The 24536-nt window shown below is 41.8% G+C and overlaps 1 protein-coding gene and 2 long non-coding RNA genes across 4 annotated transcripts in view; 2 read left to right on the forward strand and 1 right to left on the reverse strand.

Annotated features, from left to right (window-relative positions):
- The window catches only part of BACH2 (BACH transcriptional regulator 2), a 378167-nt gene that overhangs the window by 322871 nt on the left and 30760 nt on the right, over nt 1–24536 (forward strand). The window lies entirely within an intron of this gene.
- On the reverse strand, nt 1058–5101 carry LOC145520965 (uncharacterized). The gene is made up of 2 exons (XR_014064958.1): nt 5001–5101; nt 1058–1353 (listed from the first exon to the last, which is right to left on the reverse strand). It is a non-coding gene; the product is annotated as an uncharacterized LOC145520965 (long non-coding RNA).
- Nucleotides 12095–16582, forward strand: LOC145520966 (uncharacterized). The gene is made up of 2 exons (XR_014064959.1): nt 12095–12155; nt 13328–16582. It is a non-coding gene; the product is annotated as an uncharacterized LOC145520966 (long non-coding RNA).

A 24536-nucleotide genomic window follows, 5' to 3' on the forward strand; every position in this document is an offset into this window, starting at 1 on the left:
GAGTGTCCATACCACTTCCTCTCCTGTTTCTTTACCCTTCCTCTTGGTGAGGGTAGAAAACTACCCTCTCCCTGACGACTGCTCTGAGCTGAGAATTTCTTCAGAACTTACGTAGGTAACTTACACTTATCCTATCTGAGTTCTGAGGAACTACACCTCTGCCTCCCTCTCTCCTTTTCTTCTGATGTTTCAACTCAGTGAAGTTCTAAAGAATGTCTGTTTGGCTGTTGTGGACATCCTCGTAACTTAAATAAAGCTTCCCAAGAATGAATATGGAGAGTGATGCATTTGATGTCAATAATCCCATTTTCTGTTGCTAACATGTAGTCTAGGGAGAGTACATGGCAAGAAACGAGGCAAGACAGGTCATTTAAGCCCAAATATAAAGCACCTTAAATGCCATGCTTGAAGGGCTTGGATTTTATTCTGCAGGAAGCAGGTTGACAAACTGTCATTAAGAAGATGAATCGGGCACTGGTACAAAGGAAGGATTGAGAGGGAACAATACAATGGCCAGGTTGCTGCAGTGGCCTAATCAAGAAGTCATGAGGCCGTGAAATTAGGTGTGTTTGTTGGAAAAGAAAGAGATAAGATGACTTTCAAAGGCCAAAAGAAAACAGAAAAAGACCTCAAATTGTGTCATAGTTTTCACTGATACATTCGTCAACTTACTTGTGTATTTTGTTACTTGTTGTAGATCAGTGTTGTCCAATAGCATTCATTTTCTGTGATGGTGGAAATGTTCTTCTACACATTGTCTACATATGGTACATATGATAGCTACTAGTCACATGGGGCTATCAAGCACTTGAAATGTGGCTAGAGGACTAAGGAACTGAATTTTTAATTTTATTTAATTTTAATTAATTTTACTGTAAACAGTCTAATGTAAACACACATGACTAATGGCCACCAAATTGCACAGTGCAGGACAAGTTTCAAGCATCATGCCTGCCTTGTTTGCCGTTCTGTTCCTTGAGCCCAGCACAGTGTCTGGCACAAAGTAGATGCTCAATAAATATTTGATGAATGAACCAATAAAAGGAAACCCCATAAGGAAGGATTATGTCCTATTCAAACGAATAGACTTTATGGAAAATTTTGGCCCCCACTTAAAGCAGAAGGAGGAAGATGGCAACTTCCAATAGATATTGAAGATATTTCCCAAAGGTTTAAACTGAAGCTCCCAGCGTTTGCAGGTGGAGTCTTATCATAAATGAACATCAGCCATGTGGTGGAAACATCGAAAGCTAGGGTCTGTGCTGTGGTCTCTGCCTTCTTGGTCTTCGCTGTGGTCTCTGCCTTCTTGGTCTTCATTTCTGGCTCTTACAATGCACAACACCCACACTCTTTCTTGAAATATGTAAGGGGTGATAATCAAAATGGAAAAATAGATTTTAGGAGGAATGAGAAAAAGAAAATGTGTTAGAGCTGGTTTGTTAGAATGGCTGTAGAGGTGGGGGAGGGCACATGTGATCTGAGCTCAGAACTCAAGCCCAGCAAACCTGGGCAAGTTGCTCAAACTCTCTGCACCATTTTATACATCTAAAATGAGAATAGAAACCATCACATTTCACTTCCCAAGTTGGGAGGAGGAAGTGGCATAAAAAATATATAATGACAATGTAATCCATAAATTTCCATTCAGATATTTAATATTATTTATTTATTCATTTCTTTATTTACTTAATTGTCTGTGCCAGCTCTTAGTTGCCACACTCAGGATCTTTGATCTTTGTTGCAGCATGCGGGATCTAATTCCCTGACCAGGGATCAAACATGGGACCCCTGCATTGGAGGCAGAGCCTTAGCCACTGGACTGCCAGGGATGTCCCTCAGATATTTATTATAATTCACATGCACTGGGCCCATAGCTGAATATATGTCTGAATATATGTCTGAAAGGCACAATTATATTAAAATACAATCCTGCAATGTGCCTTTCAGAAAAACGAAAATAAGAAGTCACCAAATTCGAGATATCTATATTCCAAAAAGGACCTAAACCATCCAAAAAGAAAAAAAGAGTTGTATATCTCTTATATTAAAAAACAAAACTCTGGAAAGTTGATACCACAGCCTCCCTCCAGTAGCTTATGATTCAGTAGGGCTTATTGCCAGGAAGTTCCTGATCCAGTGGCCACCTCCCCTACCCACTTGGCCAGGACCACCTCCCACTTCCCAGTGCTGCCCTTCATCCCCTTCCCTCATCTTCCCTACCCTACCTGCATCCTCTGTCTTTGTCCTCAGTCCTAGCAAAGAATTTAGATTCTTCTCTGCATGAACTGATCCTCCCAAACTTATAACTTCAGCAGTACCTGTAACCTTCTATTAAGAAACATCTCAAAAACAAAACAAATAAAAAGGAAGGGACTTCCCTGGTGGTCCAGTGGCTCCCAATGTGGGGGGCCTGAGTAGATCCTGAGTGCTACACCTAAGATCCAGCAGAACCAAAAAGAAAAAACATCTCCAGCCACCTGAGTCCCACAGAACCACCATTTTCCCTCCTAGCCCTGCCCCATCTGCCTTTCTTTACTTTTCATGATTGTAGCAAGAGTTATTATCATTCCATTTGTACTCTCCATCCATGGACACAGAGCTCTGTCTAACCCTGTCAAATCGTTTCCCATTGACTGAGGTGGATCAAATCACATGCTTTCTGTAGGTAGCAACTACTTACAGGAAAGGCTCAAAATTTGGTCCATGTGTCAGGTTCTCAGTGCTATGCCCCAGTTGCAATATTTTTAAAAGAATTCCTATTGAAAATAGTTAAGACATTGTCACTAGAATAATTTTCTTGTAGTACATCATCCCATTTCTTCAAAGACTTCCTTGAATATGACCTCCCGTCTCATCTTTGTGTCATTTTATTTCTCAGAGTTTAATATACTTATGTGAAATAATAATAAGAGGCTGTAATAATGAACAATTTAAATAAAATGCTCATCAATTCAGGGAACCCAAACATCAGTTTTCAGATTTAACCATCATATTCCCCAATAGTCTTCCTCATTGAGAACATGTTCTCTTTCTAATTGTATTTAAAGACAGGAATCACTATAAATCTTACTGGCTTTCATCATGTATTTATAGTGATTCCTGTCTTTAAGTATGATTAGAAAGAGAACATGTTCTCAATGAAGAAGAATATTTAAAACAGGAATCATTATAAATCTTACTGACTTTCATCATATACGTGGACTTACCTGGTGGTTCAAACGGTAAAGAATCCGCCTGCAGTGCAGGATACATGGGTTCAATCCCTAGGTCGAGAAGATCCCCTAAAGAAGGGAATGCCTACCCACTCCAGTATTCTTGGGAGAATTCCATGGACAGAGGAGCCTGGAGGGCCACAGTCCACAGGATTACAAAGAATTGGACACGACTGAGCAACTAACACTTCCATGATATGCTTGAATCATTATTTTCTATTTTGCATTTAGGATGTATTTTTTTTTCTTCCCCAAATAGTACCATCTATTGAGGCTAATCAGAATTTGTCATCTTTAAACTTTAGTTCTAATTCAAACATCTCCTTCTGCTAACACATAAAGGATAAGGCCATTCTACCCCCTGTCATTGGTAAAAATACTGAAAATTGATGGGTCTGTATAGCCAGTCCACAGTATACTTGATTGTATTAACAAAACGGTAAAATGGTAAATATGCTAAAATTATACAAAATATAACACAGAATGAAAAATAATATATTTTAAAATCTTGTGATGTTAGAGATAAGAGTTATACAGACTTCATAAAAAAGAGAAAGCAGCAGAAGACTCAGCACCTTTGGGTGGAGGCCAGCGGGGTTCCTCAGTTGCACTGTTTTTCCTCAGTTGCACTGTTAGGTGACCTTCCTACCAAAGATCTAGGTCCTCCTCAGGGCTGAAAGGCATTCAGGAAAACCCACACCTGACCCTTCTGCTCCCTCTGGAGGGTGGCCACTCAGGCATGGTCCCTGATAATAAGGGCTAGCCCCAGTGGTGTAGCTGTGTTCCCAGATCTGTCACTGTGAACAGCCTCACCTGATGATTCTCATTATAATCATAGACCAACCTAGGACAAGGGTACTTATAAAGTATTTTTCTGTACAGTACTGCATATAGCCAAACTTACTGCCATCTTCATAAGTAAAACCAGGTTGTGTTTTTCACTTTTCATTTTACCAAGGCAGGAGTCCTCCCCTGAAACAGATTTTTTTTTCCTAGTATGCAAGTGACATGACTATAAGAAGAATCTTCACATTGACACTACTTGAAACATTTCCATCATTTCGTGCATTGGTCGACACAAATGCAGGTTCCATTTTTTCATGGCCCGGTAGCTAGGGAACACAGGCTTAGGATAGGCAGCTTAGATAAATTGTGTTCTAGAAGTTTGTTGAAAAATTAGTTGTTTGGTGGAATTTCCCTGATGGTCCTGTGGTTAAGACACCACCTTCCAATGTAGGGGGTATGGGTTTGATCCCTTTCAACTAAGGTCCCACATGTCGTGGAGTGTGGCCCAAAAAAATTTTTTTAATCTCTTGTTAAAGAAATTAGTTGTTTGAACCGCTGAGAGTGTCTTTTATCCTGGAAACAGGATACCCTCCTATCTGTGTTGCCTTTTATTTTTTAAAATTTATTCAGTGGAGAGATGTTTATCATCATGCAAAGAGAGAAAGAATTTATTTCTATTATCTAGGAATAAGTGAAGGGCTGTAACACTGCAAAGAAAGAGTAGATAATTCAAATGAGCGATGATCTCATGGAGGAGAGGAGATGTGAGTGGGATTTGCATAGGTGGGAAAAGGCCCTTGGAGTTCAGTGTCCTTCCATTATATTTGTGTCACACCTTTCTATATTTCTGTCACTGCAGTTTGTACGTTGCATTGTAACTGAATTATTGCTTGTCTGTCTCCTCAAGTGGACAGTAAGATCTTTGTGCAAGATTTCTGAGTGGTGATGGTAGTGGCGATGCTACTTTTAATCTGCAAATCAACCATCTAGGACAATACTCACATGGTAGCTATTTGGTTAACATCATGATGGGTCTCCTTTAGGAAAGTTCCAGAGGCAGGAAAATATGTAGTGTATATTAGGTGAGAATGAGAGGAAAGACTGGAACAGAATTGTTGAGAACTAGAGTCCTGAATGCCAGCAAAGATGATCTCATTGGATTCTAGTTCTGATGCATTTTTTTAGCCACGCCTAACTTCTGTTGGTATTGTTAATTTTTTATGGGAAAATTCTTTGGAGTTACAGCTAAAGAACCCAGTGCTAAGGATCCAGGAGCTTCCTCTGCGAAGGGATAGAGATCTTATTAGCACAGCAGTCATTTACTATCTCTGTGGATCTGTATGAATGAGTCAGTAGACCTACCTCACCAGCCACCCTAGGAGTTTACAATTGGAAGACAAAGGGTAATGTCTCTGCTGAGCCTTCCTGAGGGCTTGCCTACCATTCACTTTCAAGTCCAGCTTATTCATAAAGTGAGGGCTGTTTATAAGTCAGGGACAGTGTGTATTTAATGAGAAATGTTTTCAATATCAGATTCCTTTTCTTCCTATCACTCGCACAAATATACATGAAAATGTTAGCTTATCTTTTCTTTGCATTAGCAATTTATGACTTTCCCTCCTCCCTTTATGTTTATTTTATTGTTTTGTTTTGTTTTTTAAAGACTAACCCAACCTGGCCAGTAAATTTAGGTTGGAGCTACAGTCACTCCAGCTGATGGCAAACAGCCTGGAATCAGGGGCTGGGGCAGTCTCTTCTAGGTAGCGGCAGAGTCCACTCTTCAGGCTTCGGTTTCATCACTATAATTATGAGCGAGAAGCCTAGAGTTGATTACAATGCATGAATGGGAGATATTCCTGGACATATTTGCATTCATGACTTGCTGGTAGTTCCTCTGTGGAGGTCTCCATCCTTGTTTTTACTGAGGTTTTTGGCAGTGTTTCTGCAGTTGGTGTGTGAATTTTTATGATCTGTTGCATGTTATTCATACAGTTTCCTGCCCTGTAATGGTATCAGTTTTCCAGACGCAGAGGAACACAGACTAAAACCCAGGAGCCTGCATTAGCATAAAATGTCCCAGTTCTGTCAGTTTGATTAATTTGTCTCTTTGTCTCCACTCTATATGATAAGTGCTATTAATGGTTGCAACACTTCATATGTCAAAGTCTTTCTTCCTAATGACTTGAAAATGTGGTTTATTTCCCCCCTTTTTGTATTATTTTTCTCATTTAGCATTCTACTCGAGTGTAGATTTATGCCATGCTCTTTCATTATCTTACTGGTTGCAGCGCTGGAGTGATTACATATGGTGTAGAGTATGCGTAAAGATGTGATCCCAGGGGCAGCAGCTGCTGATGCAAGCTGAAAATAGATCCAGCGTGCGCTCAGCACTTTTCCCAGAGGCCTTTTATTTATTAGAAGCAGTCTCGGTACAGGACAGCTTGGATCCTCATTTAGCAAGATGACTTTTTGCCTTTCCCAACACTGCAATGACTTTGCTCTATTTACTGACACTGCTGTGTAATTTTTTTTTAACTGCCTTGGATCTCAGCAATGAGTGAACCTAACATAAATTGTCATATAATCTCAGTATATAATGAACTCAAGAAACGACAGGCTCCATTTGAAGTAATGAAGCTTGACAGATCTAAGGTTTAAATTAAATAATCCTATTTGTAAGACAGCATTTGTACATGGTACACTGCTTTAAAATGAATTTCTATTCTTCTCTAGTACTTCCTACACCGTTTTTAGTATTCTCCCCTTCAAAAGGACTTTTTTTTCCAGAAAGAAATGCATTGCCAAGCCAACAGCTCTTTCATAAGGAAAGAATAAGATGAAAAATTTTTTTTACCCATTTCAATCACTGAACTGGAACCAGCATCATTAATGATTCGAGATGGGTAGTTATTAATCCAAGCTGTCAAATCCAAATAGCTCCTACTTTTCTATCAGTGCAGAACATCTGTGATGGAAATATAATAGCAGAATTTAGGATTAAGATAATAGCTAACCTTCTGCACATGTTTTAGGTTCAAATGGGTATTTTTCGATAAAATCGAAGAATCCTAATAATGAATGTATGTAGGTATTTTCTGAATATAGCCAAGAAGAACTATTTTGTAATGTCATTCTTCTCATTGAAAAATGTACTTTAGACAGGACAAAGAGGAAGTTCACTGTACATACTAGCAGGTAACATCAAACGAGTCATTCCTCACTGCATGATACATTTTCCCACATTGCAAAAATAAAAAATAACATTTTAAAAGTTTATAATCAGATGACAATTTAGGAGTATTACTTACTAGCATAACCTAGTCATCTGATGAGGAAGCCTTAGAAAAAAGAATTTATAGAGAGCAGAGCTCCTCCTAGTAAAGTAGTAAATGTAGGAGGCAAATTAGTAAATTTGCTTTTTGTTATTTTATGTGTGATTTTACTGCCCCAGAACCAAGCAGCTGTCCGGGAGGTGGGGGGCAGTTCCCTCCTTAAATTTGTCCTTGCTCTCAAATAGTCCCATGGTATTCTATTAGGTAACAAGAGATTTTATTAATTCCATGATCAAATGAAAGTTGCATGGGGTAAACACATGATTTCCCGCTGAGTTGGGTTAAAAATTAAAGCAGTAATTCATGATAAAGAAGTACAGCATGATTGTTTCATTTTAGTGAGTTTGTGACCCATAATGTTGTTGAAAGAGTGGTAATTCAAACCATTCCTAAAATAAGCAAACAAAGGGGCACTTCAGCTGAGTAAGAGAAGCCCCCTTTTTCCTGCCCACATGCACAGTTACAGGAGAAAGGATAAGAAGGGCGCATTCCTTCGGTTCTGATCACTATAATTTGTCTACTCTTTCAAGTTCTTTTGGGAGTTTAGGCTGCTAATAGCCTGTGTTGCTATAACAATGATAGGTGCCTGCGCCCGGCCTTAAAGATGCCCTTGGTTGAAATAGATGGAAGGCAACAGTGCCAGCTTTTTTATTTTTTACTATTTTTATTTTGTCTTCCTTTCCCTCCTGTCCTGCTTCCCGCTCTCACATACAAAGAGCACCAAAGCTTGTTCTCCAGGCTCATCCCTAATTCCCTCCATTGTGGCACAGTGATGTTATAGCTGATTTCATTCTCTGTCTAGTGGCCTCCGAACAGTGGGTGATCTTGCTTGCTATGGGTAGAGTGATACTCAGGCATGACAAAATGAATTAAGGGTGGGGTTTAAGTATTAACTCTTAATGTCCTAGATCTTGTGGTTCTAAATTAGATTCAGTGTTGTTATAACTGGGAGAGTGTGAGCATTTATATGTATGTGTGTCTGTCACCAAAATCATGTTTGATCAGTTGAATTGACCTTTTTTTTTCTCATGAAACACATCGACTGTATTATGAAACAAGCCACCCAAATGAAAAAAAAAACATTTCACATATCTTGACAGATATTTCATGGGGACCTCTGAAGGCTGACATTTCCCTTCTGCTGCCAGAGCTGAAATGAGAAAAAAAAGCACTTTATTTTTGATAAGTGAGATGTTGTGTTTTTTCTGAACCTTTTTGCCTCCAAGATGTCTTATGAGAGTTATCTCAGTTTGGGTTAAGCTTCCCAATAAATGATGGAGAGTCTGAAGGGGAGGCTCTTGGAGCCAGTGATATAGCAAGTGGTTTGTAAACCAAAGACTAAAGGAAGAGGAAATTCCCTGGCGGTCCAATGGTTAAGATTCTGTGCTTCCACTGCAAGGAGCATAGGTTCAATCCCTGTTTGGGGAACTAAGATCCCGCATGCCATGTGGCCAAAAACAAAAGACTAAAGGAAGAAATATGTTAACAGATAGGGGCCAAGGAACTTTATTGAGTACCTATTGTGTATATTCTATATTCCATATTCCAGTGAATATGAAAATAATTTGAGCAATATAAAGATTTTAGTATCTTCTTTTGTTCAGTGGACTTACAGGGCTGGCTTTCTTTTAATGGAACACAGTGTTTTGTATTAGGATATAAATATTATATATAGAAGTGTTTGAATAGAAGAAAGAAAAGGGGAAAAGACAAAAAGAAAAAACTAAATTCAAGTCTCTCTAAAGAGTTAACAACAAGATGGAAAAATTTCAGCCACTATGATAGAACTAAATCAGCCTATTTTAATACCAAACTGTGCTCAGTCATGTCTGACTTTTTGCGACCCCATGAACTGATGCCAGCCAGGCTCCTCTGTTCATGGGATTTTCCAGGCAAGAATACTGGAGTGAGTTGTCATTTCCTTCTCCAGAGGATCTTCCCGACCAGGGATCGAACTTGCATCTCTTGCATCTCCCGCATTGGCAGGTGGATTCTTTACCACAGTGCTACCTGAGAAGCACAATACCAAAAAATGTATTGTTCATTTTCATTCCTGTATTCTATTAGCAACATTTCTGCCTCTCCAAATCCTTTTGAAAACAGAGAATTCTGCATCTGAAGCTTTGCCTGGTCTAGGGTCTGCCTCACCCAGAAAGCATCTTCAGGAAACCCAAAATCAATGGGATTTGTTTTCAGTGGATAACACAAGCCAATTTTGAGTGTGATTTAAAACTCACTATATAAATTCCTCCTGGCTTGCTTCAGCTGTGAGTGTCCTCTATTTTTTATTGCAAACTCTTTCCGTAAAACATACATCCACTCCACTTTCCACACTTCAGATTTCAAGTGGAAGAGAGCTATTTGAAGGCCTACTCTCAAAACTGACTCATTGGACCTTGTAGACTGCTTTAAAAGCTATTGTGAGTATAGATGTGTATGTACTTTTTTTTTTTTTAGCTTTTAACTCTTTTTTTGTATTGACGTATACTTGATTTACAATATTGTGTTAGTTTCAGACATCCAGCACAGTGATTCAGATATATATAGAGAGAGAGATATAGATTCTTTTTTAGATTCTTGTCCCTATAGTTTATTATAAAATATTGAGTATAGTTTCCTATGCTATACAGTAGGTCCTTGTTGGTTATCTGCTTTATATGTAGTAGCATGTATCTGTTAATCCCAACTTTCTAATTTATCCTTCCCCCGCCCCTTTCCCCTTTGGTACCGTAAGTTTGTTTTCTATGTTTGTGAATCTCTTTCTGTGTTAGAAATAAGTTCATTTGTATTTCTTTTAGATTCCACTCTATGTTCTTGCTTTTTGAAAATGATCTTTGACTCAAGAAAACTATAGCATTGCATTTATGGGCATACAGTTATGCAGTGAGCTTTCTAAAGGCACTTTAAGCTAGAGCCCATGTCCCTCTAGTTTTGGTTGTGTCCTGTTCTTCTGAAAAGATACATATGCTTCATTCAACTAAGATTTATTAGCAAGGCCAGCAGGTGATAATGGGACAGTAATTTTTTACATATCAATTTTGACTTGGTGCACTTAATTGACAGCAAGGAGAAATATTAAAGGATCTTGCTAGCACAGCGTGATCCACGGGAAGTGAGAAAGTCAAAGGAGTGTTTTTCTTCTATGATATATTGGAAATCGTAAAAACTTGGTCGTAAAAATCATCTGACCCAGCACTAAGGAAATAATATACTGTTGATGATGATGATTAAAAATAACCCTTAGTGAGCATTCACTATATGCCAGGCACTGCTTCATGCACAATACATGTTTAACTCATTGATGCTATGAGATTGCTACTGTTATTATCCTCAGAAGCCAAATGAGGAAACTGAGGCAAGAGAGACTAACTTGCCCAAAGATTGACTCCTAAATTAAGGAGCCAGAATATAATGCCCGGCAACCTGACTCCAGAACGCGGGTTCTTAACCCCTGGTCTCAGTGATGACAATAGTAATCTTCATTAAAGATGCACATGCTGGGCTTTTAACTGGTAGGAAAATAATCCCTGGGGTCACAATCCAGTCAGCTGTAGACATGGAGACAGCAAGTCCCTCCAGCCCTTGTTCAAGGTTTCCCTGTGCCACATAGAAATTACCATGAATGCAGCACTGAAAGTTTGTCTTTACACAAAAAATAATGAAAAGGATGCTGAAAAAAATTTGAACATTCAGTGATAGCAAAAAGAAAATGCCCGAACTCTGAAATTTTCGTGCTTTTTCTTCACTTTACCCATTGATGACTCAATTCACACCACTTGATCACAAAATCACAAAAAGATCTGAATATGTAGGTCACCTTGGCTTACATAAGAACCTGCCTTTACAGCCTCAGTTTTGAAGCACTGAAGCCATAAGACACAGCTAAGACAACAGCTGCATAGATTTGTGTAATAACCCAGTGTGGTCTGCAGAGTAATGCCCCCCGCAAAGATGGCTACATCTTAATCCCCCAAACCTGTGTATACACTACCTTACATGACAAAAAGGACTTTGCAGATGGGATTAAGGATCTTGAGATGCAGAGATTTTCCTGAATTGTCCAGTTGGGTTCAGGGTGATCACAAGAGTGCTTATAAGAGGGAGGCAGAAGGGTCAGAGTCAGAAAGTTCACTCTTTGTAGTCTGAAGTCCATTCAAGTGATGATGGGAGAAGTTATAGGGACCATAGCCACAGAACTGGTCAGCTGCTCCCCAGTTACCACCAGACTCAATGGCCAGGAGGAAGGTTGCCTTTTCCCCATCTGTGACCATTGCTATTTTCAACACACCACCTCATGTTATACTAGTTTGTCTCTCTGCCATTCATCTTTATTTAAATTTTTAAATTTAAGTTCTGTAAGAACTTTCAGCTCCTTCTCATTGCCAGACCAGAATGATTGATTGGGCAAGTTGGCTGTTTTTAAAAAATCCTACATCATGCAGTAACGGATGAGATGGTTGGATGGCATCACCGACTCGATGAACATGGGTTTGGGTAGACTCCGGGAGTTGGTGATGGACAGAGAGGCCTGGCGTGCTGCAATTCATGGGGTCGCAGAGAGTCGGACACGACTGAGCGACTGAACTGAACTGAACTGAAAATATCAATGGCTGTCTTCCCTTAGAGAAAGCTCTAGGCTACAGAATTCTGAGCCACATCCTCCCTAATAATTTACGACTCTGAATCCTAAACTACCTTGGTGACTCCTGCGAACCTTAATTCCTGCTGGAATCATCACACAGGAAAAGTGTGATGTGTGTCCCAGGCAGCTTCCGACTGGAACCTTCCTGTCACTGAGGCGGTGTCCAGATTAGGGCTTTGGTAAGTGAGTTAGACGGAGAAGGCAGTGGCACCCCACTCCAGTACTCTTGCCTGGAAAATCCCATGGACAGAGGAGCCTGGTAGGCTGCAGTCCATGGGGTCGCTAAGAGTCGGACACGACTCAGCGACTTCACTTTCACTTTTCCCTTTCATGCACTGGAGAAGGAAATGGCAACCCACTCCAGTATTCTTGCCTGGAGAATCCCAGGGATGGCGGAGCCTGGTGGGCTGCCATCTATGGGGTCGCACAGAGTCGGACACGACTGAAGCGACTTAGCAGCAGCAGCAGCAGCAAGTGAGTTAGAAGCACTGTGACCCTCTTTTAACCATTCTCAGTCTTCATTTGGGTCCTCACACATTGCCAGCTCTCCCTCCTCATGGTCCCTCTCATTTGTCCACACCCCCACACCCCAGCATCCCACCGTAGCTGTATTCCTGCCACCCCTCATGGGGCGCTGGGTTCTCTCCTGTGTCTTTGCAGGATCCACCAGTTCCCTTCCAATACCCAGCTGATCCTCACCCAGGCTTCAGCCTGTGTGTCGCTTTCTCAGAACCTGACGCCCTTCTACACCAGCCCCTGGGCATGCTGGTAGAGCATAAAGGCTCTCCTCCATTCCAGCTCTTATTTGCTATCAGGCTGCTGACCTGTCTCTGCCCCATCCACCTAGAATCTCTCAGACCAGGACCCTTCCTTCTTTATTTATTGTTTTATGCCCCCAACACCTGAGACTCTGTGGAACCGTGGGAAGTGGGCAGTATGCCTTAGGTAAAGGAACAAAGGGGTCTTTGCCCCACGTTGTCAAGGTGGTCACCAGCCAGCATCCCACAGCGTGAAGCCCTGGAGGGAGAACACCTGATCTCATTGCCTTGTCCCAGGTGTCACACTCCTCAGCTCAGACATCTCCTCCAGCTAAGGACTGTGGTGAAACTGGGACCCACTGGTCTCCAGGTGAGGCTGAACCCTCGCCAGGCTGACGCAGGTGCTCCCATATCACTAAGTGGTGAAGGTGAACTGACACGACCCGGGGAAGGTACCGGCTCTAAGGTGTTATTGAAAAGTGAAAGGGAAGTGTTAATCATTGAGTCGTGTCCAGCTCTTTTGCGACTCCATGGACTGTATAGCCCACTGTCCATGGCTCCTCTGCCCATGGATTTCTCCAGGCAAGAATACTGGAGTGGGTTGCCATTTCCTTCTCCAGGGGATCTTCCCAACCCAGGGATTGGACCTGAGTCTCCCACACTGCAGGCAGACTCTTTACCAACTGAGCCACCAGGGAAGCCCAAAGTGTTATTAACACTACACAATTAAAGTGCATTAAGTCTCTTAGAGTATTTATTTCACTCTTCCTCTCAGAGCTGAAGGAAATTCAGCACGCAGGAGAGAAGCCTAATCAGAATGAATTCTCCCTGTGCACGTATAGACTTAGTGGTGGACCCCACAGCAACAGATAGAGCAGTTGATAAATAACGTTATCATCCAGGATGAACAAAGAACAAATGAAATGGCCTTTTAGGTTTTCTTTCGTTATGATCGGCTGAAAATGTTTTCGATGTGGTGAACAAATAACAGATTCCAAATTCCTGTTCTTTCCTCCCTGAGAAGTACACCATTCAGATTCCATGTCTATTTGTTGAGACAACTGGCTTCTCCTTGTCTCATTCTCTTTCTCTGACTTGCCCTGAGACCCAGATCTATGCACCTCTTGTGTCCTTGTGCTCCCTCTCCTGGTCTTTTTTATTTTTCAGCAAGACAGCGTTCCTGAAAGGTGTTCCCCAACCAGGGTGGGGGGACGCCTGGAGGGGAGAAAGGAGCCAGCCAGCACCACAGAATTTGTTGTAAGATCCGTGGGGAATCAGAAACAACTTCTTTGTTGTTTGCAGTCCAGTTTGATGAAGTGAAAAAGGGCCATACTGGCATGGACAGGAAACGTGCCCAGCATCCGTTTTGAGAAATGAAATGCTTCTCCAGAAAAAAAAAAAAAAGTGTAATAAAAAGCACTTGATGGTACATTTTTGAAAAACCTGCCTCCCTAGAGATGCACATATACACGTTGTCTGTGCCCTGCCCGTTAACGGTGCTAATTACCTAATTATCTGGTCAGGTGGAATAAAAACCCCTTTTGACATTCTGTTCCTTCCATATGCCAGAGAAAGTGTTTGGTGTCTGCTCTGTGACCATGGTGAGGAGCGAATTGGATTCTCTTCCCACCAAGAGCAAGGATGTCGAGTGGTCTGTGCAGCTGGCCGGGGCAGTGCTTGGCTTCAGGGGCACAGCTGGGAACAGGGCAGTTCAAGTCCCCACCCCAGAGCTGGCAGGACAGCACGCCCTCAAGAGGGACACTGGACTTCACAGGGCCTCCGTGGCACTCAGTGTCCCCTGGAGCTACCTGTGAACTCTGACCCTGCCCAGCTTCTTTTACTTATGGCAGTTGCTTCTTAGACATTTCATCGTTTTTATCTTGTTACCTTATATTCTCTTTTTTTTCCTGTTTGACTTTCTGAAATATCTTCCCCACTATGTCGTTTTTCCTACTTTACTATGTAAAAGAGGATTTTGACTTTGCTTTTTCTCAAGTTGATCTAGAAGCTCCCTCCCATCCCGCAGATGTAGAATCCTATGATTCTCACTTAGCATCCTAAGAAAGAAACAGTTTTGCTCATCCACGTAACTCTCCCAGCCTCCACGTTCAAACCAGCTTCCAGCTCCTGCAGTTCCTACAGCGATGATATACAGGTGCCCCCTGAAGCCCCATCTGTTGTGCTCTGTGGTTTTCTATGCACCATCAGCCTCTCTTGACAGATCATTTCTGTTTCTACCTTGGCATCCCTTTTTTGAGGGCCAGTTGAAGTTTCATGCAGATGGGGTGGAGAGCCCTGGTTTCTCTCTGGCAGACAAGGGTGTTAAATACAAGATGCTTATGGAAGATTTTTTTTTCTAGATGGCCACGAGGCTATTTCTGACGTCTGCCGTGGTCATGATCACAGTGTTCGGAGGGCATGGGTTGTGTGCTCTTCTGTTCTCCAGCCTGCTCTCATTCAAGCTTAGTGCTACCACATAGCCCGTCAGACCCATCCTTCTTCTCGCACTTTCTGTCATACCAGGAGTCTCGACAGTGTATAGTTTAACATTTAATTATTTTCCCCAACTATGGATAATACATCCTGAGTTCCTCCAGGGTAAGACTGTCTGTTTTGCTTCTGTTTTACCTCAGCACCCAACACAGCAAATGCTCAAGTAAAGATTTTTGGATTGATTGTTGTTAATGCGAGATACCTGGGATGTACACAAAAATCTTCATGACCCCAGTAGCACTCTGTGTCCTACTAATTCCCTATCATTTAACCTTTGTGAATACTGTATCATCTCAGTCAGTTCAGTTGCTCAGTCATATCCAACTCTTTGCGACCCCATGAATCGCAGCACACCAGGCCTCCCTATCCATCACCAACTCCTGGAGTCTACCCAAACCTATGTCCATTGAGTCAGTGATGCCATCCAGCCATCTCATCCTCTGTCGTCCCCTTCTCCTCCCGCCCCCAATCCTTCCCAGCATCAGGGTCTTTTCCAATGAGTCAACTCTTCGCATGAGGTGGCCAAAGTACTGGAGTTTCAGCTTCAACATCAGTCCTTCCAATAAACACCCAGAACTGATCTCCTTTAGGATGGGCTGGTTGGATCTCCTTGCAGTCCAAGGGACTTTCAAGAGTCTTCAACACCACAGTTCAAAAGCATCAATTCTTCGGCACTCAGCTTTCTTCACAATCCAACTTGCACATCCATACATGACTACTGGAAAAACCATAGCCTTGACTAGACGGACCTTTGTGGACAAAGTAATGTCTCTGCTTTTTAATATGCCATCTAGGTTGGTGATAACTTTCATTCCAAGGAGTAAGCATCTTTTAATTTCATGGCTGCAGTCACCATCTGCAGTATCATCTAACTGAGGTGAAAATGTGGCCTTTTGTGAATTCCTTTAAAATGTGTGATATTATTGGCTTCTGAAAAGAAACAACAAACTCTTCTTTACAATGCAGATATTTTTGAGATTTTATTAGAATACATGTAGATGACCCATAAAAATAGACCTTCAGGAATTTCTCATCGAGACAGTCATGACACTTGTGCAGCAATTTGGATGGACCTAAAGATTATCATACTAAGTGAAGCGAGTCAGAAAGAGAAAGACAATATGATATCACTTATATGTGGAATCTAAAATATGACACAAATGAACTTATCTATGAAACAGAAGCAGAGTCACAGACATAGAGAACAGACTTGTAGTTGCCAAGGGAGAGGAAGGTCGGAGAGAGAAGGACTGGGAGTTTGGGATTAGCAGATGCAGACTATTATATATTAGAATGGATAAACAACAAGGTCCTACTGTATAGCACAGGGAACTATATTCAGTATCCTGTGATAAACCAGAATGGAAAATAATATGAAAAATAATGTGTAATATACACATACATAATTGAATCACTTTTACGTACAGCAAAAATTAGCACATTATTAATAAAATTAAAAAAAATTTTTAAGGCACAACATTCAGATAGCAATGTAAAACAGCACTCATGTATTCATGTGACTGAATGCCAGAGGTGGGGGTCTGTGGGCAGCAGCTCTTGTCCAGAGTGTGTGTGAGGGGGTGGGCATCCAGTGTAATTGCCACCTCCTTCCCAACTGTTTCCCTTGGCCTTGCATTCCATACTGAAGGACACCCTGCCCCATGTCCTCCATAGATGTCACGGGTACAATTGGCATCAGTAAGGCAAAGTGAAGAATGGACCCAGGCAGTGAGCACAGCTTGAGCAAATGCTCAAAGGCCAGAGAAAGGCTGGCGGTCAGGCTCAAGAGGATAACTGGAGATGAGATGGAAAGGGGAGTCATTTGGGAGTGAATCCAGAAGGTCAGATGGAAGACCATACAGTTTGCTCTCTCAAGCAGGTCATCACTACTGGAAACATGGTCCATGTCAGGAACATTTACCCAAAGACTCTTCAGCCTCCCTGGAATAGAGGATCCAGAAAGATCATCAAGGTGCAGGAGAGAGGAGAGGTGGTATCAGCAGAGAGAACAGGAGAAGTGGTATTAGTTTTCCCTTTTGCTTTGAGTCTCAGTATTTTTACCACAAAGATGACCCTACCCAGAGGTTCTTAAGCCCTGGCCTCCTACACTTGTTAAAGAAATGATGGTGCCATCCAGACACCTGCTAGCATGGCTGAGGTTTTCAAAACTCTGCTGGACTGGAAGGCTTCTGGTCATCCACTGTGGATGAGCTCTAGGGTCCTCACTCACAGAAGCCAAATATTTCCTGCTCTAATAGAGCAAGGAAACTGGAGGGCTTGTTTTCCACTGTAGTCTGATTTCCAGCTTCGATGACTAAAATTCCCTCAAAATACTGGAACACCCCCAACCAAGTATTGCAGGTGCCTGAACTCACATCCTTAAAGGTATATTCTGAAATACATTGATTCCCCAAAACAGCTGTTATTCTTGAGATTTGGTGTCTCTCAGAAATCAAAAGTTTGTTTTCAGGATTCAAAAGATGTCTTCCTTTAGAGTAGAAAAAGGTGTCTCTCTGGCTAGGAGCTCTAAGTAAAGAGGTCTTTCATCACAGTTCCAAGCCACATTCAAAGTAGGTGGCCCAGAACAGTCTCCAAGGGGCATTCTGGATGCACCTGTGGCTTATTTCCTTTTCTCACCATCCCCTGAGTTAGCATGAAAAGTGTGTTTCAGCCCCCACAGAAACTGGACACAGCCTGCCAGTCATTGGTGGAAATTTCTGCCTCACCTGCTTCAGCAGCAGTGCTACCAGAGATGACTCCACTGTCCAAAATAGGCCCCTAGGGGACTCCCCCTGGTGGTGCAGTGGTTAAGACTCTACATACTGAATGCAGGGGCACAGGTTCAATCCCTGGTCGAGGAATTAAGATCCCTCTTGCCAACTGCAATGGCCAAAAAAAAAAAAAAACCATCAGAAGAGGCCCCTGCCTTCATGCACTAATAGTCTCTATCCTGGACATACTTGCCTTCTCATCGGAGGCTTACATCCAGTATGGTTGATGTCATTTCCAAGCCTGCTGCCTTAGGTCTCATGGGAGGCTGTGGAAGGCTGCAGGGTAAGAGCCCAGTAGATCCAGGCAAAAATGGCAGCCTTGGCCATACTAATGGATGGACTTGGCTCCCTCTTCAGTCCCTCCTTTGATGATGGGAATCACATAGAGATAAGGTGACAACTGGGGGGAGTAGCTGAGTGACAAACTTGACTTCATGCTCCGATCTAGGAGTATGGGTATTGTGTCATACTGATTTCTGCAGCCTTGATACTGCAGAGCTGTGTGTTCCATCTGCTAGTCCTTTAACTCCGGGGCAGCCATGGTCCAGCTCACATACGGAAGCTCACATACGGAAGGTTGATGGCCGCTGTTTAAGTCCTCACACAGCACAGATGGCTCCTGCATTGCATCAGCATTGACTCTTCCCCATTGGCAGAGCCCGTTGTGGAAACAGGAGGAGGGAGGAGAAATCAGGAATACATGGTCCCTTTGGCAAAACGTCTGGTTCCCATATATGCTTTACCCTGGCTTACTGTACAGCCCTGGATAACCCAGTCAGCGTGTCTTGGCTTCTGTTTTAGGGTGGATAGTAAAGGACTTAGATGGAGGAAACTAAAACAGTAGAAATACTGTCATTGCTGTCATCTAAACCATGCTCATAAGGCAAAATCTGTAGCTTTGTTCCTTCTGTAAGCCACAGTAACACCCATTTCCATTGCAAATGGAAAAGCTCTGTTCGAAAAAATGACGTGCATATTTTTAGAATTTTTAGCGTTTGTGTCTCAAAAACCTTTCAGATGTATTATCTGAATTTATTCAGCATGTCCCTATTTATTTATTCCTATTTTGCAAATGAAAGATTGGCTGTAGTTGCCCAGGTTGTCAGGGTTAGATTATTTTCCCCACCAAAGACCAATGATTCTCCCTTGGTGGCACCAAGTCCTCATGGCGATTGGGGTGTTAGTGGAATGTAAACCCACTTGCTTCCAGAGGTCAAGAAGAAAATGACATTTTCCATAAGAGACGTGTGATCTGTCGGTTCTTCAGTTTTTATTTCAGATGGAGAATATGACTTCAGTTCTTGAAAGGAAAGAAAAAAATAAAAATTCCCTAACCAGGCATGACAGATGTCTTCAACTATGTGATGGATTGTCATGTGAAAGGAGGACTCAAGTTGTCTGCTTGCCCCGGCAGGCATTACTAGGGTTAGTTCAATTCAGTTCAGCGAATAGTTATTGAGGACCTCTAGTGCATAAGGTTCAAGCTTTAAACTGAAAGCGGGGGGCAGGGGGAGGGACGAATATCCGGCTAATCTCATGACACTGGTTACTGCAGAAGCAAGCGGGTTTGACGTTGATATGAAAGTGCAGAGTACTTGGTGAATCGCTTGATAAACCAAAGAGAAGTGGAAGACAGAAGCAATGCTTATTTGGGTGAAGCAGGAGTAATTAAGAAATTGAACTGGAGATTATTGCCAGAGTGATAAATAGAATTTCTTAGATAGCTCAAGTAACTGGGCGAGCAAAAGGGCCTGACGTGGAGATATGGCCATGAGAAGAAATTGTTTATTCAAATAAAAAATGTGACCAGCTGGGCAGAAAAGCAGAGCAGCAGCATGTATCCAGAAACTGTAAGCAAGTCGAAAAACACAAGGGCAGGAGCCTTCTAAAGAGAACTAGGAGGAAATAGGAGAGAAACAAAATTGACAGTGTAGTAGGAGCTCCTTATGGATTATATAGTCAGAGCAATTACAGACTCCAGGTTTCAATTCCCATTTACAAAATTAGGGCAAAGGAGACACATGATACAGAACTTCAACTATATAAGTAGCTATCAGAATTCTCTTCAACTAACAGAATACCTGACCGGTTATTGATTTGCCCTATTGGTGGTTTCACCTTTAGAGGGTAGACAGTTGAAGACTAGAATTGCTACTTTGGTCCTAATACTGACTGACTAAAAGGAACTGTCAAGCGTATACACGAGAGAATCCTTAGAAGAAACAATATCGTTTTAGAGAACATGATAGTCAAAGAGGAGATTTTTGCACAGTCCATAATTATTTCAAGACCTATTTTTATTTTGATTTTAAAAAGCACAACATGAATTTACCATCTTAACCATTTTTAAGTGTCCTATACTAATGTCCAGTAAACATCTTACTCTTTAAAAATAGTCCTTTTTTGATAGTAGCCATCCTAATGTGTCAGAGGTGATACCTTATTGTGGTTTTGACTTGCATTTCTTTCATGATTAGTGACCTTGAGCGTCTTTTCATATGCTTGTTGGCAATTTGTCCATCTCCTTTGGAAAAATACCTATTCAAGTCCTTTGCCTTTTGAAAAAAAACCAAATTATTTGACTTTTGTTGTTGAGTTATAGGAATTCCTTATATTATTGATATTAACCCCTTACTAAATATATGATTCACAAATCTCTTCTCTCATTCCGTAAGTTGCATTTTCACTCCATTGTGTCTTTTTAAAATTATGTATTATTTGGCTGCGTCGGGTCTTAGTTGCAGCCTAAAGGATTGTCGCTGAATCATGTGAGCTCTTTCATTGCATTGCACAGACTATCTGGTTGTGGCATAGGGGCTTAGTTGCTCTGTAGCATGTGGGATCTTAGTTCCCCAACCAGGGATCAAACCCACGTCCCATGCATTGCAAGGCAGATTCTTAACCACTGGACCACCAGAGATGTCCTTCTGTTGTGTCTTTTCATGCATGAAAGTTTTTAAATTTGATGTAGTCCCATTTGTCTCTATTTGCTTCTGTTGCCTGTGGTGGTGTCACATCCAGGAAATTATTGCCAAATCTGGTGTCATGAAGTTTCTGCCTTGTGTTTTCCTTTAGAAGTTTTCTGGTTTGGGGTTCACGACCTTTTGAAATTCTTTTTTAAAATAAGAAAAATGTAGAAATTACGCCTATGCAGGGAAAGATGACTCAGGACGGCTATGAATGTCCAAAACAAAGTTCAGATGAGGACTTTTTTATTTTTTTTCTACAAAGGATGGTAATTGTGCCAGTAGTTCTCTGTTTTGCTCAGATTTTTTTTGAACGGTAGGAAAATATGAACAACTATGAATAGGTATGCATGCCAAGTCACTTCAGTTGTGTCTGACTTTTTGTGACCCTATGGACTGTAGCCTGCTGGGCTCCTCTGTCCATGGGATTCTCCAGGCAGGAATACTGGAGTTGGTTGCCGTTTCCTCCTCCAGGGGATCTTTCCAATCCAGGGATCGAACACATATCTCTTACATCTCCTGCATTGACATGTGGTTTCTTTACCACTAGCGCCACCTGGGAAGCCCATGAACAGGTATACAGGACCTGCAAAAACAGTATCAAGAAAACCCAAGCTCAAAATGAGTGGAGACCTTTCAAAGAGGGAGAGATAAAAGAAATGTATTGTCCTGTGTGGAGCAAAAAGATAAGGAGACCAACAGCTACTCTTTGAGGCTGACCATTTAGTATTGAGGATGACAGAGAGCCCTGAATTACCTCTATATTGTATGTCATAGAGAATGTTCAGTAGATGGAAAACTGAGAAAAACTTGGAGAAAGAAATGGAATCCCCAGGTAGAAGAAAACACCTAAGCTCCCAGTCTGGATGAAGTCTCCCAAGGGACACGCAAAACATAGTCATAATGATGGTACAACTTGTTAAGGTAAAAATCTTTGAGAAATTGTGGAGCCCAGGAAAACATCGGAAGTCTGGAGGTGAAGATATGTCATTACAGGTTTTTAAAAAAGAAAGTGAACCTTAAAAAGTTTTCCTGGAGAACAATTTATATAATAAGAACAGTTTCTGAATATTGACGCAGGTGTACACTCAGGTTAAGAAACCAGTTTTGCAAGATTAAGATGGACATGTGGCTTATCGGTAGCAAATTCTAGGGGGAAAAAAAAGCAGCAGCAGCAGCTCAGAGATGGTAATTGGTAGCACCATAAGTAATAAGTGGCAGTGAAATAAACCTTCGCATTCATAGAAAATAGACTCTAGACAAAGGGAGGTGATAGTTCTGTCCTCTGTTCTAGTGACTGGAGCATCTACTCAGTCCAGGTATCTTGCTGGAGATGTAGTCAAGCTCAAGATGTTTCAGAGGAGGGCAATGAGGTGGGGAGAGGGGCTGGTAACTGGTTAGGTTTCAGGGATGGGAATTTTGGCTTAATAGGAAGAGCCCAGGTGGCGCTAGTGGTAAAGAATGCGCCTGCCAATGCAGGATACTCAAGAGACGCGGATTCAGTCCCTAGATCCGGAAGATCCCCTGGTGTAGGAAATGGCAACCTGCCCCAGCATTCATGCCTGGAAAATTTCATGGACAGAGGAGCCTGGCAGGCTACAGTCATGAGGTCACAATGAGTTGGACACGACTGAGGACAGGAAGAACCATTAGAAGGCACTGATGAGAAACTGAACTTCTCAAGACTAGAAGCTTTAAAAACTGTTCTGTGTTATCTGGTTGAACATCAAATGGTTGATGGTTGGTTTGAAATGACTAGAGGGGTCTAGGAGGTAAAACCAAACCTTGACTCAAGAAAATTCTAGTCTGTGAAGATCATTGGTTTCCTGAAAGAGGGGAGAGGGTCATTCAAATGGAAATTAGGTAATTTTTTAAATCTTCTAAAAAATGATTTTCTGTAGGAGGTGGTTTTTCAAATGAAACTGTAAACCTTGATGCAGGTTTTACTACTTGTTTACCAGTGAGTAGGATGCTTTTCACTTTCATTTTACACTGAAAAATGTAAAAAGTTACTACTATTTTATACCTATTTTAAGATCTACAGTTATACTGAAATTGAATTTTTAAAAATTACTCTGTGAGCTTCATTATATAATCTTTCAGAAGAGAGACTTTCTGTTTTCATTGTATGCTTTTAGAGTAAATATGAATACAGTGCCTTCTATTTGAATCACCTGTGACTCTTGCCCATCATTTAGCTGGGAAACATAACTATCGGGTAACTGAAGGAGAAAATAATTAAGGCCACACATGAAGGAGTGAGATGAGGAGGTAAAACCACCCAGGTGAAGTGAAGGTTCTGCAGGGCCAAAGCATTCCCAGTTTCCAGGAAAGACGATAATGAATGTTTGCTTTTCCTTCCCTGTTCTCTTCTCCCAAATACCTCAGGGGCAGTTTCAACTGTTAGGCAGCCCCAGAATAATCTGGAGTCAATGGACACAGGCAGGGGTCACGTGACACACCCCCTATACATTAGCCTTATCAGGCTGCCTTTCTCATTTGGAACAAAGCTTTGGTGTAACATGGCCCCCCACCAGAAAGGCATTTCTGCTTTGATGCCTTCCAGATGCCAAGAACTGAAGCTGAGCTGAGCTTGCTGATTTACCAAATTCCTATGTGATAGAAGAGCTCTCTTGATTTATCAGGTTTCATCAGGCAAGAAGGGACTTAGCAGTTAGCGTCCTTCTTCAGGAGAAATCTAGGCATTGAATCTGAATAATATAAATGACCAGATGTGAGCTTCATCCTTCTTCCTACTGGGGAAGTACCACATTCAGTTGGCCAGACTCCTTTGGATAGCGCAATATAAAAGTGACTGTTTTAGAGAATGTAATAAAACCTACAATCCTGTGTGTCCATGTGAAATATCATTTCTTTTCTGGTTCACTTCAGAGAAACAACAACCAGTATGAAAGGAGCAGGAGGATATTTAAAATGGATAACCAACAAGGACCTACTGTGTAGCACAGGGAACTCGACTCAGTATTATGTGCAGCCTGACTGGGAGGAGACTTTGGGGGAGAATGGATACATGTATACGTATAGCTGAGTCCCTTTGCTGTCCACCTTAAACTCTCACAACATTGTTAATTAACTATACTCCAGTATAATATTTAAAAAAAATTTTTTTTTTTAATGAAAGGAGCAGGAGAGTTGAACTCTGCATTCAGAAGGCTTTACTGAAGCCCTGGCTGACCAGCCATGTGACTTAAGGGGAAATCCCTTCACCTTTCTGGGCTTCACCTCATTTGGCTTCCTTGTCTGTAAAATGGATGAGGATTGAGTCAGGGAAACAGAAACCATGCCAGGTGTTTCAAACAGAGGGGGTGTAAGGCAGGGAATTGGTTACACAGGTGTTGGAAAACTGAAAGAACAGGAAGTGGAAGGAGACTAAAGCCAGTGGTTAATGACGGCAGGTCGAGGCTCCCATTCCCGGGGCTGGCGGGATAAAAGTGGCCTCTGAGCATGGAGGAGGGGCTGCATCAGGCAGGAGACCACCACTTCCAGACACCCCACCAGGGAAGGAAAGAAAACAAGAAGAAACGGGAACCACAACTGCTTTCCTCCTGCCTCTGA

Source organism: Giraffa tippelskirchi, chromosome 9 (assembly GCF_054371585.1).
Source record: "Giraffa tippelskirchi isolate mGirTip1 chromosome 9, T2T-mGirTip1v1.2.pri, whole genome shotgun sequence".
NCBI lineage: Eukaryota > Metazoa > Chordata > Mammalia > Artiodactyla > Giraffidae > Giraffa > Giraffa tippelskirchi.